The sequence below is a fragment of the Oryctolagus cuniculus genome, chromosome 17 (assembly GCF_051225735.1).
Source record: "Oryctolagus cuniculus isolate XC-2025 breed Fujian yellow rabbit chromosome 17, ASM5122573v1, whole genome shotgun sequence".
In the NCBI taxonomy this organism is placed as follows: Eukaryota; Metazoa; Chordata; class Mammalia; order Lagomorpha; family Leporidae; genus Oryctolagus; species Oryctolagus cuniculus.
In genome coordinates, this window is record NC_142883.1 from 66,094,046 (window position 1) to 66,110,521 (window position 16,476).

Genomic DNA, 16,476 nt, shown 5'->3' on the forward strand with positions numbered 1-16,476 from the left:
CGCAAAAACCGAGGTAATAAAAACAAGGAAGTCACCATGACGCCCTCAAATGAAAAAGACACCCCAATTCAAGATTATGAAGATGATGACATAGAAGAAATGCAAGAAGCAGATCTCAAAAAATTGATAAGAACATTAAGAAGTTCTCAAAAACAAATTCTTGAACTACAGAAATCCTTAATGGACAAGATAGAAAATCTCTCTCGTGAAAATGAAATATTAAGGAGGAATCAAAATGAAACGAAACAACTAGTACAACAGGAAACTGGGATAGTGACTGAAGTGAAGAATTCAATAGATCAAATGAAAAACACAATAGAGAGCCTTACAAACAGAATGGGTGAAGCAGAAGAGAGAATATTGGACTTAGAAGACAGAGAACAGGAAAGGATACAGTCAGACCAAAGAAAAGAAGAGGAAATTAGAAATCTAAAACATATTGTCAGGAATCTTCAGGATACTATTAAAAAACCCAACATTCGGGTTCTAGGAGTTCCTGAAGGCATGGAGAGGGAGAAAGGATTAGAAGGCCTTTTTAGTGAGATATTAGCAGAAAATTTCCCAGGTTTGGAGAAGGACAGAGAAATCCTAGTACAGGAAGCTCACAGAACCCCTAATAAACACGACCAAAAGAGATCCTCACCACGACACGTTGTAATTAAACTCTCCACAGTGAAACATAAAGAAAAGATCCTAAAATGTGCAAGAGAGAAACGTCAGATTACTCTCAGAGGATCTCCAATCAGACTCACAGTTGACTTCTCATCAGAAACTCTACAAGCTAGGAGGGAATGGCGAGATATAGCCCAGGTACTAAGAGAGAAAAACTGCCAGCCCAGAATATTATATCCTGCAAAGCTATCATTTGTGAATGAAGGTGAAATAAAGACTTTTCATAGCAAACAGAAATTGAAAGAATTTGTCGCCACTCGTCCAGCCCTGCAACAGATGCTTAAAGATGTGTTACACACAGAAACACAGAAACACGGTCATCAGTATGAAAGAAGGTAAAGGAAGGAAACCTCACAGCAAAAGATCACAGGGAATTCAAAGCATATATTAGAACTTATCTTTGGCAAATGGCAGGGCAAAGTTACCACTTTTCATTAGTCACATTGAACGTTAATGGCCTGAACTGTCCAGTTAAAAGACACCGATTGGGATTTGCTTCTTAACCTGATGCAATTTTAAATGATGCTTAATTTTGTTTTTAAATTTCAAATCCTAGCTCTTACCCATACATGGAACAACAATGAAATGTACATGTAATTCGCCACTTTGCTACACTAACATTGTTCCAGGGGTACTTATGATGTACTTTTGAATTTTCTATACATGCAATAATGACATTTGCTAGCAGTTTTATGTCTTCCTTCCCAATATGTATGCATTTTGTATCCTTTCTTTGTGTTACTGCACTGTCTAGTAATTCCACCATAATATTGAAAAGTAGTGGTGAGAAAAAGACACTTCCCCCTTTCTCCACCTTAAGGGAAAACTGTCCAATTTCACTATTAAAGCTGGTTTTGGTAGATATTCTTTATCTAAAAAAAATGAGTTGAAGCATATGTTGATACAAACTTTTCCTTCTCCCATTCTTCACCTCCAGTTCAACAGGGTCTCCACAAATAACAGTGAATTAAAATGCAGATAGTGATGAGTCAGGTTATAATTAGGAGTATGAATGAAAATATAGAGGCCATTGGAAAAGTAACAGAACAAGAGAAATGGAGGACACAGACACCTCAGACTGCTAGAACCATGAGAACCAACCTTAGTGTAAACTTGGGAGTTGAGTCAATAATAACACACCATTGGCCCAACTAACCAAAAAAGGAGAGAGAAGATGCAACTCAATAAAATTAGAGATGAGAGGGGGAATGTAACAACAGTCACCACAGAAATAAAAAGACTCATCAGAAATTACTATGAAGTGTTGTATGCCAACAAACTGGGAAATTATCAGAAATGGATAGATTCCTGGACACATACAACCTACCTAAATTGAACCACGAAGACATAAAAGCTAAACAGACACATAACCAAGTCAGAGATGGAATCAGTAATAAAGGACCTCCCAACAAAGAGAAAGCCTGTGACCGGATGGATTCACTGTTGAATTCTACCAGACATTTAAAGAAGAACTAACTCCAATTCTTCTCAAGCTATTCAAAACAATTGAAAGAGAGGGAATCCTACCAAATTCTTTCTATGAAGCCAACATCACCTTAATTCCTAAACCTGAAAAAGATGCAGCTGAGAAAGAGAATTACAGACCAATTTCACTGAGGAACATAGATGTAAATTTCCTCAATAAAATTCTGGCCAATAGAATTCAACAACACATTAGAAAGATCATCCACAAAGACCAACTGGGATTTATCGCTGGCATGCAGGGATGGTTCAACATTAGCAAATCAATCAATGTGATACACCACATTAACAGACTGCAGAAGAAAAACCATTTCTGCATCTCAATAGATGCAGAAAAAGTATTTGATAAAATATAACATCCTCTCATGATGAAAACTCTAAGCAAATTGGGTATAGAAGAACATTCCTCAACACATTCAAAGCAATTTATGAAAAACCCATGGCCAGCATTATATTGAATGGGGAAAAGTTGGAAGCATTTCTACTGAGATCTGGTACCAGACAGGGATGCCCACTCTCACCACTGCTATTCAATATAGTACTGGAAGTTTTAGCCAGAGCCATTAGCCAAGAAAAAAAAATTAAAGGGATACAAATTGGGAAGGAAGAACTCAAACTGTACCTCTTTGCAGATGGTATGATTCTTTATTTAGGGGATCCAAAGAACTCCACTAAGAGACTATTGGAACTCATAAAAGAGTTTGGCAAAGCAGCTGGATATAAAATCAATGCACAAAAATCAATAGCCTTTGTATACACAGGCAATGCCATGGCTGAATAAGAACTTCTAAGATCAATCCCATTCACAATAGCTACAAAAAATCAAATTCCTTGGAATAAACTTAGCCAAGGATATCAAGATCTCTATGATAAGAATTACAAAACTTTAAAGAAAGATATAGAAGAGGATACCAAAAAATGGAAAAATCATCCATGTTCATGTATTGGAAGAATCAATATATAAATGTCCATTCTCCCCAAAGCAATTCATAAATTCAATGTGATACCAATCAAAATACCAAAGACATTCTTCTCAGATCTGGAAAAATGAGGTTAAAATTCATATGGAGGCACAGGAGACCTGGGATAGCTAAAGCAATCTTGGACAACAAAAGCAGAGCAGGAGGCATCACAATACCAGATTTCAAGACATACTACAGGGCAGTTATAATCAAAACAGCATGGTACTGGCACAAAAACAGATGGAGAAACCAATGGAACAGGACAGAAACACCAGAAATCAATCCAAACATCTACAACCAACTTATATTTGATCAAGGATCTAAAACCAATTCCTGGAGCAAGGACAGTCTGTTCAACAAATGGTGCTGGGAAACCTGGTTTTCCACATGCAGAAGTATGAAGCAAGACCCCTACCTTACACCTTACATAAAAATCCTCTCAACATGGATTAAAGATCTAAATCTATGACCCAACACCATCAATTTTTTAGAGAACATTGGAGAAACCCTGCAAGATATAGGCGTAGGTGAAGACTTCTTGGAAAGCCCCCAGAGGCACAGGCAGTCAAAGCCAAAATTAACATTTGGGATTGCATCAAATTGAGACGTTTCTGTACTGCAAAAGAAACAGGAAAGTGAAGAGGCAACCAATAGAATGGGAAAAAATATTTGCAAATTATGGAACTGATAAAGGGCTAATAATCAGAATCAACAAAGAGATCAAGAAACTCCACAAAAACGAAACAAACAACCCACTTAAGAGATGGGCTAAGGACCTAAATAGACATTTTTACAAAGAGGAAATCCAAACAGCCAACAGACACATGAAAAAATGTTCAGGATCACTAGCCATCAGGGAAATGCAAATCAACACCACAATGAAGTTTCACCTCATTCTGGTTAGAATGGCTTACATACAGAAATCAGTTAACAACAGATGCTGGTGAGGATGTGGAAGAAAAGGCACACTTATCCACTGTTGGTGGGAATGCAAACTGGTAAAGCTACTATGGAAGAGAGTTTGCAGGTTCCTCAGAAACCTGAATATAGCCCTACCACATGGTCCAGCCATACCACTCTTTGGAATTTACCCAAAGGAAATTAAATTGGCAAATAAAAGAGCTATCTGCCCCTAAGTGTTTATTGCAGCTCAATTCACAATAGCTAAGACATGGAATCAACCTAAATGTCCATCAACAGAAGACTGGATAAAGAATTATGGGATATGTACTCTATAGAATACTACACAGCAGTAAAAAAATGAAATATGGTCATTAGCAACAAAATGGAGGAATCTGGAAAACATCATGCTGAGTGAAATTAGCCAGTACCAAAGGGACAAATTTCATTTATTCTCCCTGATCTGTGACAGCTAACTGGGCACCTGAAATGAAACCTGTAGAAGTGAAGTGGACACTATGAGAAACAGTGACTTGATCAGCCCTTTTTTTGTCCTGACTCTTGAAGAACAGCTTAGTATTTTATTTTTAGTATTTTCTTGTTCTACTTAATACCATTTTTGAACCTTTTAATTAACACGTAATTATTCTTAGGTGTTTAAATTTAACTGAAAATTAATCCCTGTCAAAATAAGAGTGGGAATAAGAGAGCGAGGAAATGTACAGTTCAGCACACACTCACTCAGTCTTACCCCTAATGGTAGAGCTAGCAAGTTGCCATGGGGCTCCAAATACCATTATTTTGGCATGTACCAATTCCATCTTATTAGTAAAGTGATCAATTAAGTTTATAACTGATCATAAAGATAGTATTAAGTGTCAAATGGACCACATAAAGAAGATCGAGTGCTAATAATAATTGATAGAATTAAAAAGGAGAGAATGACCCAGCATGGGAAGCAAGATGCACAGCAGACTCATAGAATGGCAGTTGTCCTAAACAGCTCTCTGGACTCAGAATCAGCCCTTGTGGCATTCGAATCTGGCTAAAAAGCCCATATGAGTATTTCAAGCAAGGAAAGCCAAGACACTGTGGCAAAAAAAAAAAAATGACCTAAATGAAAGATCTCTGTGAGTGAGATCCCAGCAGAAAGAATGGGCAATCAAAGAAGGAGGTACCTTTCTCTGAAGGGAGGAGAGAATTTCCACTTTGATTATGGCCTTGTCTAAGGTTGGAGAATGTGAATTAAAGAAGCTTCCATAGCCTTGGCTGCTCATGACAAGAGCCTCGGGTGATTACTGACATCATAAATATTAGTGTCAATTGTTAATAACAGGAGTCACTGTGCACTTACTCCCTACATAGGATTTCTGTCCTTAATGTGTTGTATTATGAAAATAAATGGCAAAACTAGTCTTCAAAAGGTACTTCATACTTTGTGTGTCTGTGTGGGTGCAAACTGTTGAAATCTTTACTTAGTATATACTAAGTTGATCTGCTGTATATAAAGATAATTAAAAATGAATCTTAATGAAGAATGGGGGAAAAATATTTTCAAACTATGCAACAGATAAAGGGTTAATAACCAGAATCTACAAAGAGATCAAGAAACTCCACAAAAACAAAACAAACAACCCACTTAAGAGATGGGCCAAGGACCTCAATAGACATTTTTCAAAAGAGGAAATCCAAATGGCCAATAGGCACATGAAAAATGTTCAAGATCACTAGCAATCAGGGAAATGCAAATCAAAACCATAATGAGGTTTCACCTCACCCCGGTTAGAATGGCTCACATACAGAAATCTACCAACAACAGATGCTGGTGAGGATGTGGGGAAAAAGGGACACTAACCCACTGTTGGTGGGAATGCAAACTGGTCAAGCCACTATGGAAGTCAGTCTGGAGATTCCTCAGAAATCTGAATATAAGCCTACCATTAGACCCAGCCATCCCACTCCTTGGAATTTACCCAAAGGAATTTAAATTGGCAAACAAAAAAGCGGTCTGCACCCTAATGTTTATCGCAGCACAATTCACAATAGCCAAGACCTGGAACCAACCTAAATGCCCATCAACGGTAGACTGGATAAAGAAATTATGGGATATGTACTCTTTAGAATACTATACCGCAGTAAGAAACAATGAAATCCAGTTATTTGCAACAAAATGGAGGAATCTGGAACACATCATGCTGAGTGAAGTAAGCCAGTCCCAAAGGGACAAATACCATATGTTCTCCCTGATCGGTGACAACTGACTGAACACCAAAAAGGAAACTTCCTGAAGTGAAATGGACACTGAGAAATGGTGACTTGATCAGCATAGCCCTGACTGTTAATGAACAACTTAATACTTTATCCCTCTTAGTAGTTTTTTTTGTCTGTTCTACTTAATATGACTGGTTTAATTCTGTAATTAATACACAGTTATTCTTAAGTGTTGAAAATTAACTGAAATGTGATCCCTTTTAAATATAAGAGTGGGAATAAGAGAGGGAAGAGATGTATAATTTGGGACATGCTCAAGCTGACTTGCCCCAAATGGTAGAGTTAGAAACATACCAGGGGATTCCAATTCAATCCCATCAAGGTGGCATGTACCAATGCCATCTCACTATTCCAAGTGATCAATTTCAGTTCACAATTGATCATAATGAAAGGTCTAAGAGTCAAAGGGAGCACATAAACAAGTCTAGTACCTGCTAATACTAACTGATAGAATAAATAAAGGGGAGAGTGATCCAACATGGGAAGCGAGATACTCAGCAGACTCATAGAATGGTGGATGTCCTAAACAGCACTCTGACCTCAGAATCAGCCCTAAAGGCATTCAGATCTGGCTGAAAAGCCCATGAGAGTATTTCAGGCATGGAAAGCCAAGGCACTCTGGCAAAAGAAAAAAAAAAACAAACAACAACAACAACAAAAACCTAAATGAAAGATCTCTGTGAGTAAGATCCCAGTGGAAAGAACAGGTCTTCAAAGAAGGAGGTACCTTTCCCTGAAGGGAGGAGAGAACCTCCACTTTGACTATGACCTTGTCTAAACAAGATAAGAGTCGGAGAACTCAGAGGGCTTCCATAGCCTTGGAAACTCATGACTGGAGCATAGGGAGATTACTGATGCCATAGACAGGAGTGTCAATTGGTAAAGTCAACAACAGGAGTCACTGTGCACTTGCTCCTCATGTAGGATCTCTGTCCTTAATGTGCTGTACATTGGGATTTGGTGCTATAACGAGTACTCAAACAGTATATTTCACTTTGTGTTTCTATGGGGGTGCAAACTGCTGAAATCTTTACTTAATGTATACTAAAGTTATCTTCTGTAAAAAAAAAAAAAAGAAAGAAATTATCAATTCCCAACTTGACTCTCACTGGGATTAAACATGACAATAGGTCTGATCTGATTTCATCATCATTTAAAAAATCATCTATTATTTTTCACTTTATGTTTCTGTGTGGGAGCAAACTGTTGAAATCTTTACTTAATGTATACTAAGCTGATCTTCTGTATATTAAGATAATCGAAAATGAATCTTGATGTGAATGGAAGGGGAGAGAGTTTGGGAAAGGGGAAGGTTGTGGGTGGGAGGGACGGTATTGGGGGGGGGAAGCCATTGTAATCTATAAGTCGTACTTTGGAAATTTATATTCATTAAATAAAAGTTAAAAAATCAAAAAAAATGAATAATGGGATGGGAGAAGTAGTAGGAGATGGGATGGTTTGTGGGTAGGAGGGTTCTTATGGGGGTAAAACCACTATAATCCAAAAGTTGTACTTTCAAACTTATATTTATTAAATAAAACTTTTTATTAAAAAGTAACATTTCTTTATTGGTTCAGTCTCCATTAAAAATGTACCTTACTAATGGAACTGTCCTGAGAAAAAGGAAAGTGGGGGTCAAGTGTGAAAACTTTCTGTTCAGGTTTCATATTTTATCTGCAACTGTTAATATTATGACTTAATATTAGTATGAAATCTGGTAGCATTCTCAGTGAAGTGTCCATTTCAGACCATGTTGCACAATCAGGCAAACATGTGAACAGTTGACTGAGATGTTACTACTAACAGTGACCCCAAGTTTAGTGTTAACATGTCTTTCCACTGTAGTGGTCACCATGCTGATTGTGTTGACCAATTTTAATTTTGCAAACATGAAATGAAAGACAGATAGCATAGCTTTTAAGAGTTTTGTCTTAACTATGAGACCCTGAATAAAGTGGAATCCTGATTGTTGAATGAGCTTACTGATTGAATTTTCACAGTACCTTCAACTGACTCCATTGTTGGGGGTATAGTGTTTTTTGGCAAGACACGGATTTTTCTGACCTTCTGTATGGAATGGGCAGTCGATGTTCTTGACCTTCGACTTCCTTTTCGTCTAAAACACTTTAGACAAGATCCTGGAACAGTTTGACAATACAGACAGCTGTTGACATCCCAATGGTGGGAGACCACAGAGAGGTGTTTAATCATTGCAGTTCCTAATTTTTATCCCAGTTTTCACATTCAATCATGCAAAACCATCTTCTAAATCACAGTTGGATGTTAGGCAGACCTTGCACTTTGATGAACATTTCCTACCCATCAGTTTGATAGTGTAGCTAAATACCTTTGTTGAGATGAGAGAACAGGGACCTGTGCTTGACAGTTCAAATCTTAGAGAGAAGCTGCTTGTACCTGAAAAGTTACAGAGTCCTCCAAACCCCCACTCCACCCCACAACCAGCACGTTTCTAAGTTCCCTGTTTTGAGATGTGGAAATATTTATATGGCCCTCCGTGTTGTGTTTGAGCTCAAGTGATTAAGAACAAATGAATCTACATCAAGCCTGATTGTCTGAAATTCTTCGATCTTCAAATGCCTGGAAGCACAAGCTGACCACCTGGTAGTGATTGAATGCAGGGAGGATAACTGACCACAGAGGAGGAGAGGATAGAAATTACTCTCCTTCCTTTTGATGTGTAGGAAGCTTTACAGTTCATGGACAATCTCAGTCATTCCTATGTTCCCCACATAGCCCCAAGCCATGGGCAGATCAGAGCCTATTTCATGTGATTTACTATGAAGCAAATTGAAAATTATGCATTGTCTGTGAGTTGTCCACATTCATAACACTGATAAGTTATGGATCTGGGACAATCTCATCATTGGTTCCCTAAAGGATAGAGGACCATGAATATCTCCACTAGAACCCTGGACTAAGAACTCTAAGTGGCTTTCTGACATCTTCCAGGGCAGGATTTCCTCAGGAATAGTCTTGCTCGGGGCAAAGTCCTGGAGACAAGAGAAATCCTGACTCAGATGCCTTCCTGACTTAAAATAGGTTTCTATTTTAAGTTTCTAACAGGTTTCTATTCCTGACTTAAAATATGATGCTTTCCTCCAGGACATCCTCTCTGATGGTCTGGAGAAACCCAAACTTATGCCCATCATGGCCCAGCATCTTCACACTATTATTGGCTCAGCTTTCTCCATGGCCAGATGTTCCCACAGGGCCAGTGGTGTGTTTGATTTTAAAGCTGGGTCAAAACTCAGGACATCCCAGAGCAACTGCCATGTGAGGGTGAGCCAAGCATTGACTTCTCTGCCATGGCCAATGCTGCATGAACACTGAACAGAAATTCACCCAAAATGGGGCCATTCCATTGTTGTGGTACTGGGGGATGGGGAATTTGGGATCAGATTGTTGCAGGGAATTCATGTGGCTCTCTCGGTACTGAACTGGTTAATAGTGGGGAGGTTCATTAGAACATAAGGCTGACCCCTCTTCCTGTGTCTCTTCTGTGTGACTCTGCTTGCTCTTCTAATTTTCCATGATGATAGGACACAATATGGACATTTGATAAGGGTATCTGATCTTTGAAATCTGGACTTGAGAATATTGAGCTTATGGGTCTTCTTTCTTTATAGTTTACCCTGTCTCATGTGTATTTTTTAATGTCACAAAAAACCTAGTACTTACACTTCATAGAAAGTGGCTGAGCAGTCTAAAATCTCTGTCTGATAAAAAGACAGTGTCTGTACCAACTCTGTGTGCCCACCTTCATGCCCATGACTTCCTTCACCAAAACCCAGTCCCTAGGAACTCTTCAGCTCTCCCTAGACCCTGCAGGGACAGCATACACAGTTCCCTCTCCCACTGGCAAGGCTCATTCATCATCATACTTGCCCCCATACAACCTGTGATTCTGCCTGAGGACCCTCAGGAAGACCCTCTTCTCTCTGTCTTCAGATGTCTGTCCAGGTGACCAACAGCACGGTCCCTCCTTCCTGTTTTCCTGACAATCCCCAAACAACAGGTTTCATGTGCTTATTCACCTCATGGAAACCCTCCCTGAAATCCCAATCTCTTTCCAATGTGACAAAAATTATTTGGATTCAAACTGTTCTTACAGTCTTGGTCTCAGATGGTGAACTCTACAGACAGAAGAAATTGGCTTCAAAGTTCCTTTTTGTGTGATGTCTTATGTGTTTGGTCTTAATTTTACCTGACCTGATGACAGTAGTGTGAGTTTCTTTCATTCATTTTCTGAATAAGTTGTGAACAAACTCGGCATTAGGAATAATGTATTTTTCAAAATTTAGGAAATATTTTGAAACAAACTTAATAGCAGCATCAAAAGTAGAAATTGAGTAATACAAATGACAAATGCATTTAGAAATCTGTAGACAGCCTGGAATGGGGGAAATGAAAGTCCATGGGGAAAGTGTATTAAACAGAAGTGGCCCATTGGAAGAAACATCATTGTGAAAGTCAGTGTGAACCTACCTGCTGGACAGCAGTTGAGATTTCCCATCTTGGACCACTCTGGATATGACGATACACACGTTACCACTGCACTCAAGTTTGAACCTTTCAGCTCAAGAGAGTGACAGTTGGAATAGCAGGATGATGTCATTCACCATGTTACCATGGTGACAGGACACCATGGAATTTTCAAAGTGAGCCATACCAGTCTTTAGGTGATGCTGTGCTGCTGTCTACATAAATATTTTTGTGTCCAAGCATATCATTTTGGAGTCCAAGTTTGGTTTCCTAAACTGACTCCAAGACACACTTATTATCATTCTCTTCCTTTGAAGGAAGTTGAGTGACTTAAAGGACCTATTTCCATTAGAGTTGATGGTTAACAGTTTTAATGTGAGGCACGTGTACTGAATCATGTCATCTGCAAACATGGCTATTTTGATTTTCTCTTTTATGGGTTGTGAAGCTCATTGTTTCTTTAATTCTGTAATTGCTCATGCTAATACTTTAAACACTATATCAAGTAAGAGTGGTAAAAATTGGACATCCTATTCTTGTTCTAGATCTGACAGAAAATGCTTTCAAGTTTTATGAATTCAGCATGATACTTGTTGGTTTGTCATATACATATATGTATACACACTTGTAGCTGTATCATTTTGAGAAATGCTCCTTGTATAACTAATTTTTGAGAGTTTTTTATAATGAATGAATGCTGAATCATAGCATATGATTTCTCTGCATCTATTGAGATGAACATATGGTGTTTGTTCTTCATTCTGTGTCTGATCTTTTTGATGTAGCATTGGACTCAGTTTGCTAACATTTTGTTGAGAATTTCTACTTCTGTGTATATCAGGAAAATTGGTCTAAGTTTACTTTTCATATTATGTCTTTGTCTGGTTTTGGTATTGGAGTAACACTGGCCTCATAAGAAGAATTCAGCAGAATATTCTGCCTTGAAAACAGTAATTGCATGGCTGGTGCAGTAGGCTGAGCTGGTCCATGTCCAGCTGCACTTCTAACTAAGCTCTCTGCTTATGGGCTGGGAAAGCCACTGATGATGGCCCAAGTGCTCAGACCCCTGCACCCAAGTGGGAGACCCTGAGGAAGCTCAAGTTCCTGCCTTTGGAACCAGCAGATGGAATACCTTTCTCTGTCTTTTCTTCTCTCTGTAATGCTACCTCTCAAATAAATAAATCTTTTTTACAAATCCTTAAAAACTGAGCCTGAACAGTGATCCCTTTGATTTTGATTCAACATCATATATTTTGTGTATCTTAAGGAGAAAAATTTATAAATATATATATATATAAAGATTTATTTATTTGAAAGGCATGGCTATGAACAGAGAGGGAGAGGCAGAGAGAGAGAGAGAATGAATGAGAATCTTCTATCCATTGGGTAATGCCACCAGGAAGTGAACCAGTAGATTCAAGACCAATCCTCCCTCCCTCCCTTTCTCTCTCTTTTTCTCTCTCTTTCTCCTGAGATTTAAAACAGTTTTGATATCCATGGAGTACATGGAGAAATGATAGTCATGACAGGAATATTTACTTTTCTGTTATTAGATGTTAATTTAAATTAGGTAGTTCTATTTACAATTATCTTTAAATTAGTCCTTTTTCCATTTAGTTACAGAATCATGAATGAATTTTTCTCATAAATTTTATTGTACTATTCTGGTGTATATGTAATATTATGTACTGTAGTATATGTTGTGTTGACTACTAGATGGAATGTAGTTTTAGTTCTTTATCTGTATTTTGTCAATTCCAAGAAACATATAATACATATACATATATATGTGTGTGTGTGTATTAAGCTCACTAATTTGATGAGTTAATGTCTTAAATTTCAATTTTATTAAATTTGCTGTATCATTTTCCATTCTCTTCCTTTGTGTCATTTTTGATGTTTAGTATGGCCACTGACAGGAGTGATGTTACAAGGACACACAAGTTTGGCACATCATCCTTGTGTAATGCACAAAATAAAGTTTTGGTCATTAAAGTATCAGAAATAATGCCTTTTATTTACTAGGAATAAAGAAGTGGAAATGTTTAATGATTTTAGGTGTTTAAGGAGTAAATATATTCTGTTCATACAGGACTTAGAGTCTTTATCTTTTATTCTTTCATTGGAACAAATATTATAAATATATTGAGTAAAATGCTCATAAAAATGATAGCTTTATTGAGGACTTACATTGTACTACATACTACACTAAGCACTTTATATACATTTATGTCCTTTATTATTCCTAATTCCATTTTGTCATATAAACTACTAATTGTCTTAATTTTGGGGAAATTGAAGAAAATGTTTTTTTAAATTTTATTAGAGAGGCAGTCAGAGAAAGAGACAGAGAAAGCCCCTTTTTACTGGTTCACTTTCAAAATGCCCACAGAAGCCAGAGACCAGGAACTGCATCCAGGTCTCCCACATGGATGGCAAGTATATAACCACTTCAGCCATCACCTGTTGTGTCCCAGGGTGTGCACCAACACAAAATTGTAAGTGAGAATGGAACTAGAACCCAAACCCCACCACTTTGTTTTGAGATGCAGATATCCCAACCTCTGTCTCAACTGCTAGGCCAAATGTTCTCCTCAAGCATGTGTTTAGATCCATCTTGCCTGTGCCTTAGCTTTTAATCATGATGGTCCTGCTTCCTGGTTTTTGTAAACTGAATGTGACAGTTTAATTTTACCATTTCAGTAATGTTTTTGCTTGGGGGTGTGGAAAAACCTTTAAAGTTGAACCAGGGATCATTCAAAGCATTTTTATGCTCCTTAAAATCTTAAACCACTGTATGTGTATGTGTATGTATCTGTATTTGTGTACATCTGTGCATCTATCCATCCATTGTCCATCTGTTTATCTGTGCTGGACATATTTGTATTATATTTCAGAATTTTCCACTTTTCATTTGTCATTGATTTCTTATTTTCTTAGGGTCAGAAATGATAGTTTGTAAGATTTCAGTCTTTGAAATATATTGATGTTGGGGGCCGGTGCTGTGGCCTGGAGTGCCTGCATCCCATATGGGCACCGATTCGAGTCCTGGCTCCTCTGCTTCTGATTCAGCTCTCTGCTGTGGCCTGGGAAGGCAGTGGAGGATGCCCCAGGTCCTTGGGCCCCTGCACACATGTGGGAGACCTGGAGGAGTCCCCTGGCTCCTGGCTTCGGATCAGCGCAGCTCTGGCCATTGCAGCCAATTGGGGAGTGAACCAGCAGATGAAAGACTCTCTCTCTCTCTGCCTCTCCTCTCTCTGTGTAACTCTGACTTTTAAATAAATAAATAAATCTTTAAAAAAAAAAAGAAATACATTGATACTGACTGTGCCCATACCACCCTGAATGCTGCTTCCAACCTTCTCTGAAATACATAGACGCTTACTTTGTGTTCTAACATATTATCTGTACTGCAGAATATCCCATATTCAATTGATTTATTTACATATTCTTATTTTGTTTGCTGATGTTTTCTTTTCTTTTCTTTTCTTTCTTTTTTTTTTTTTTTTTTTTTTTTTTGGACAGGCAGAGTTAGACAGTGAGAGAGAGAGAGACAGAGAGAAAGTTCTTCCTTCTGTTGGTTCACCTCCCAAATGGCCGCCATGGCCAGCACTCTGGGGCTGGTGCGCCACGCCGATCTGAAGCCAGGAGGCAGGTGCTTCCTCCTGGTTTCCCATGCAGGTGCAGGGCCCATTGCTGGTGTTGTCTATATACAGGGGGACTTGAAAAGTTTCTGGAAAAAGTGAATTAAAAGGTAATTCCATTGTAGTGCAAAAACGTTTAAATCCATCAATAGTTCTTCACATAATATGAAGTTCTTGAAGACCCTGTATTCACACAGATCTGATCATTTATAGTGTTGGGCAGAGTTGTTGAAGAGCATAGTAGTCCATTTGTTAGTGACTTCCCAAACTATTTTTGAAAATACTTACTCATTGTGATATGTAGTGACTGAGGTCATTGTTTCTTGTGTTTAACAGAGATATTCTTGAATGTCAGGAGCTATTAAGAGCAACAGCAATCACAACAACAACAAAACCCTAGTACTGGAAAACCAAGTGGCACCATGTCTTTGTAGGCTGTGCTGCCAGAGTCCTTAAACATTTGCTCAGGCTTGCACTCCTTCCTGCTGGGGAAGCTGTCTTCTCTGTTTCTTTCTGATCGTGCATATTCCTCTGAAAGGCACATGGCCTTCTGCATTCTCCCACGTATATGAATCCTTTTGAATGTCCTAATTTCCCAGAGAAACTCTCACTAGCTTTTGCTCCCAGGCATTGGGTTGGTCTATTTTGTGTTTCACTTGCAATCTTTTGCCCCAGGCATCCTTGGGCTCTTAGTTTGCCTTGCAGTATGTTCCAGTAATGCCTGATGCTTTCTTCTAAGTTGCCTAAACAAAGAGAAATGCCTTTTTGGTTACTCCTTCAGGTTGCCCCTGACCAGGTTCAAGCAGATGTGCACAACAACTTACAAAATGATCTGCTGTGCTCTGTCCGGAACCAGGTACCAGACTCCCAAGCTGGGTGTGTGAGCTTCCCTCTTGAAGACTGCTACAGCCAAGGGAGAGGGTGAGCTAAGGGCAAGTAAAAAATGCCACAGAATTTCCAAGTTCTCTTTTTCTTGATTCTATATTCATTAGACTTTTTTAAATCTTTGACTGTTTCTCAGAGTTTTGACACAGTTTGCTTGATTAATTGCTTGTCTTTCAGTGTTTCTATGGGAGGACAAGTACTTGGAGTTTCATACTCTGACACTTTTTGCTGATGTCAGCCTGCTGTCTTTTTTAAAAACTAATTCTGGCCAGCGCCGCGGCTCACTAGGCTAATCCTCCGCCTAGCGGCGCCGGCACACCAGGTTCTAGTCCCGGTCGGGGCGCCGGATTCTGTCCCGGTTGCCCCTCTTCCAGGCCAGCCCTCTGCTGTGGCCAGGGAGTGCAGTGGAGGATGGCCCAGGTGCTTGGGCCCTGCACCCCATGGGAGACCAGGAAAAGCACCTGGCTCCTGGCTCCTGCCATTGGATCAGCGCGGTGTGCCGGCCGCGGCGGCCATTGGAGGGTGAACCAACGGCAAAGGAAGACCTTTCTCTCTGTCTCTCTCTCACTGTCCACTCTGCCTGTCAAAAAATAAAAATAAAAAATAAAAAAACTAATTCTGTTTATTATTTAAAAGGAATTACAAGGTGTCTTCTAAAATTAAAATGGCCTACCCAAAAGTGTTTTTTATTTAAAATAGTTCACTAGATTTCTGTTTTATATCTGACCTTTCTTCATCTAAAAGAGAAAAATTTAAAATGTTAGACAACTAATTATGAACACTAAAACATTACAATGCAGATAAACTAATACACTCAATGGGAAATTACAAAATTCACAAATTTCACATCTTGACCATCTGACTCTTAAAATCTAATGGGTACTGCTGAAATTTTAGCATAAATAGTTAGCCTATGAAGGTTTACGGTTACTCTGATTCCTAAAATGAGGTGATGTCCCTCTTTTCACTAGTGATGTGTTTAAGTCAGCATAAGAATATACTTTTCTCATAGATTTCTTAAAGTCATTCACTTAATTAGGGATTTTATCATTTTTTCTCATACAAAACAAAAATATTTTAATACCTTTAAATTCCAAATTTTTCTTTAAAATCATTCATGAAAAAGATTCTCAAGTCAGAATTAACACCTCAATTAG

The 16,476-nt window shown here is 38.5% G+C and overlaps 1 protein-coding gene across 1 annotated transcript in view; it reads left to right on the forward strand.

Moving 5' to 3' along the window:
• LOC103346317 (deoxyhypusine hydroxylase) overlaps positions 1-16,476 on the forward strand; it is a 57,168-nt gene that overhangs the window by 37,295 nt on the left and 3,397 nt on the right. The window contains 1 exon segment of the mRNA XM_089317027.1: positions 15,216-15,355. The gene's annotated coding sequence lies outside the window, so the exon portion shown is untranslated.